A 4199-nucleotide genomic window follows, 5' to 3' on the forward strand; every position below is an offset into this window, starting at 1 on the left:
CTGTTGTTGTTGCTGTTATGAGGCCATATGCTATAAATATGTGCTTTTGTTTAGAACTAGTCAATACAACAAAGACCAGARTAGGAGGTCCAAGTTTTGTTGAAATCTGATTTTGTACACCTCAAAGCAAAAAGGTTGAAGTCACAAAGTGTGACTGAAATGAGAGGGGACGCCTCTGGAGAAACAGCGTAGAGTTTCTCCTTAAAATAGCTCTTGTTTTGTGTGAATAACTGTGACCGTTCTGCAGATTTTTACCCACAGACCACCCGATGAGCTCCTCTCACTCCTACACAGCTAGTTTGCATCATCATTGCTGGTACATTGCGTTGATATCTGTTCARATTTTCCCTCACTTTTTTCTTTCCCTTATTGCATCACAATTCTCAAGACTCCTGTTTTCAGAATCGATGCAACTCACCAAACACTTGGAGTAAGTCAGGGGTTCACAACATRTGGCTCTGGGGCCCCGTGTTGGTCTTTGATTCCTCTGCAATGACTCTGTRGTTTTGAAACAATAATATATATGTAAATAAATAACATTCTTATTTTCTAACTATTCTAGTTTTAGCAAYTCTCCTGTGTTAAATGCAAAAACGCTAATTAAATATTTGACAGAAAAACACAATAAAATAAATAAAATAAACTTAGTTAGCCTGTTAGCATCTACCTTAATCAATGGGATCTGCCGTTGAAGCCTGATGGAAACCTAATCCCATTTGGACACATTTGAGACAAATTGCTGAGAGGACAAATACAAAAAGTGCACGTGTGCACATGTACATGTAGCACACACCTTACAAGATAAGTTCTTATGAGAACGTCAAGATGTCAAAATAAGTGTTTCCTTCAACAAATACTTCAAGGTTGAAATTAATGAACGTCTTTGCCTTTAGGAGAGAAAATTAGGATTAACAAAAACTTTCCAAACCTTTTATGCTGTCAAATAATTTATTAGTATGTAACTTTAAGGATACTGTAGAATATCCTGATTTTTAGAAAAGACTCACAAAGATCATTTTATAAGTTTGGTCAAAGGAGGTATACTTAAATGACAAATACATTTCAGTTTATAACTTCATTTTAACAACAGTTTTTATGTGTTTAGATGGGTTTTTTTAGCTTCTCTGCCGACAAAACTTTACTTAGAAAAAGAAATTAGTCTCTTTTGACTGTAAATGATCTTTTACATTGATATTCCACCCTGAAGTTGCAATGACAATAAATTTTTGATATATTGTGCAGCCCTGTGCTAAAAACAATATTAGAAAAAGACGTGCAAGGAGGCTTTCAGAACAATAAATGGATTCCTCTTGATGACAACATGACAGGCCTCTGCACGCGCTCATAAACATCTGTGAAACCCCGGCATGGTTTGTGTCTGCTTAAAATGTTCAAGTGGCTTTCAGGAGGCTTCCATCATTCGGCTTAAACAAGGTGAAAAGGTTGTTAAACGTTGACTCATTTTTACAACCTGCTGTCAGACACACGGGATCGACCCCACGGTGTTAAAAAGTCCCAAACCAGGTTCAGATTTCTTATTTTACATTTTAGTTTTTACAGCCTGAACTGATGTTTACGATCGTCTCATCGTTTCACAAAGACCCGTCATATGACTGACAATCTCTGATGTTAAATCTACACCTCGAGCTTGAAAACAGTAAGAATAAAGTTAGCTTTAGCTTTCAGCGAGTATCATGTTGGAGGAGTTTTTCAGAGCTCAAAGTGCAGACAGGTCCTGAGGTAAATTTAAACCCATTAATAAGAAACAGGCTGACGGGGCAGCAGAAATGAACTCACAGATACTGAAACACAGGGAATCAAACATGAACGACGCTGAGAGACACTGACAGAGGAGCAGCCTGACAGATAAAGAGTAACAGACAAGCAACACGGGGAAAACACAACAAGGAACAGGTGAGACTATAGGAGGGACRGAAGCTGAACAGCATTAGGGGAGAAAAAGAAACACCAACAAAATATCAAGATCTTATAAAACTAAATTAATCAGGGGTACACAAACATTTTCCACGAGAACGCCAAAATTAAAATCAATCTGAGGCCCGCAGGCCAAGTGCAATAATATAATACATGAAATGCAAATACTTATTAAGTAAAGTTGTTTTATTTTTTATGATTAAGCTAGCAGCCAGTGTGGTTGCCCACATTCTTTTGTTTGTTTTTTGTTCTTCAGCCCATGGACATAGAGAAAATTCACTCAGAGAGCAAAAGCTCATGGGACTTTTCATAAATGAAAATTTGAGTATATGTGGTCTTATAAGGTGTGCAAATTTATATATGGGCTTAAATCGGATCTAAATGTCTCTTGTAGTTACTTGTATTTTATATTTAATCTTAACATTATTCAAAGATAAAGTGAGTACCATGAGTTACTGACTACAGCTCCTTGTACCTATAGTTGGACCAATGGTTGAAAAGACAAAGTGGACATTTAGTATTTCTACATAAGATAGGACGTTACAATCTAGTAACCAGGACAACTGCTGGTGAGCCAAATCAAAAAGCGTGGTCGGCCAATTTTGGCCCACGGGCCCCACTTTGGGCACCTCTGAAATAAATAATGAAACAAAACACAGATCCTCACGAGTTAAAGAAACACGTTGGTTTTGCAGGATGAAGAAGGGGCTTCTAGCTGCTAAGGTTTATAGATATTGATATGTGTGTGAATAATACTTTGATAATAAAGTGTCAATATTCAATTTAAAAAGTAAGGAAAATTGTTTGGTAAATTATTTCTTTGTTGTAGCACTTCTTCACAATAAAGCTTAAACCTTTAAAAAGCCTGTTAATTTCCTTATTAAACACAAATTTATTTCCTTTTGTGCTAAGTTTAAATTCAAAAACACACTGAATAGTTGAGTTTACTCATAACTCCAAATGTTATTTTACTAATCCAGATAATGTATATTTTGACTGTAAAAATTGTTTTGAAGCAACTGAATTGTTATTAATGTTTAGAAATCATTTTAAGACACATTTAGTAACATTAATATCTACAAGTTTATACAGTAAAAATGTCTTAGGGAAAAAAGTGTACGTAATTTAGAATATATTTATATTTTGTTTTACGAGCACATTTTTTAGCCTTTTAGTAGTTGGCAGTTATAGGATGTCATGTTTGTGAACAATGCATAGCTTATTAAATGAATACGGCTACAGAGTCTCAGATATTTAAACTAAGATCATCTCATTCAGAAACAAGAGTTGTAGCTATTTTTGTCAAACCATGAAATAAACATTTTGTGCAATCTTTTCTCAATTTCTTAGAATGTCCCACTAAGAGGACGTGTTGGAAAAAACAAACATTTGTAGCTACCATTTCAAACTTTAACTTAATAACTCCAAAACTGACTGAGTAGTAACCATTTTTGTTTTCTRATGCTGATTAGCTGTGGCGGCCATCTTAATTTGGGTTGGCTCCAAACGTTAACCAGTTGTAGACTTCATTCAGTGATTATTTTATYAGTTTCATTAAAATTCACTCAGTGATTCATAAGATATATTGTGAACAGGCAGACATCAAAAACTTCACCCACTTTTTGGTGGCAGGGATTCAACTAAAGGACAAGTTTTGCTGAGGTCAACAGAATAATGTGGTGCAAACAGGCCTAATGCCACATGGAAAAACATTATTTCTTTAGTAGCCCTAAAATGAAGCCAAAAGGCCTGTTCTATGGCACAGTGCTGTGGAGACCATATGGCAGACCATTATAGTCAAGTTCTCCATTGGCAGGAGTTGGCTAGAAAGATTCACTTAACTATTGGTCAGGATCTATATGGTTTTTACTCAATACGTGGGAGTTATATCTATAACGCAGGGGTGGGCAATCCTGGTCCTGGAGGTCCGCAGCCCTGCATGTTTTACTTGCTTCTCTGCTCCAACACACCTGATTTGAATGAATGGATGATTATCAGGCTTCTTGCAGTRTGGAGGACCGAAACTGACATAATTAGAAATAAAGGCAGAATTATATAAATGAACCACTAAATCAATACATTTGAAATGCACCAATTAAAATAACAAAGGAGAACTTTATCTCATGTTTTTTGTTTGAAATGACTTTAATATTTATTTTTCCAGCTTAGTATAAATTAGTCTATATATTTTAACACATAATTTAAATTTGAATGTTTTTTAAATTACATATTTTTTTGTTTTTCCTTTTACTTCTACATGCATT

This window comes from Austrofundulus limnaeus, unplaced genomic scaffold (genome assembly GCF_001266775.1).
Source record: "Austrofundulus limnaeus strain Quisiro unplaced genomic scaffold, Austrofundulus_limnaeus-1.0 Scaffold118, whole genome shotgun sequence".
NCBI classification, from domain to species: Eukaryota; Metazoa; Chordata; class Actinopteri; order Cyprinodontiformes; family Rivulidae; genus Austrofundulus; species Austrofundulus limnaeus.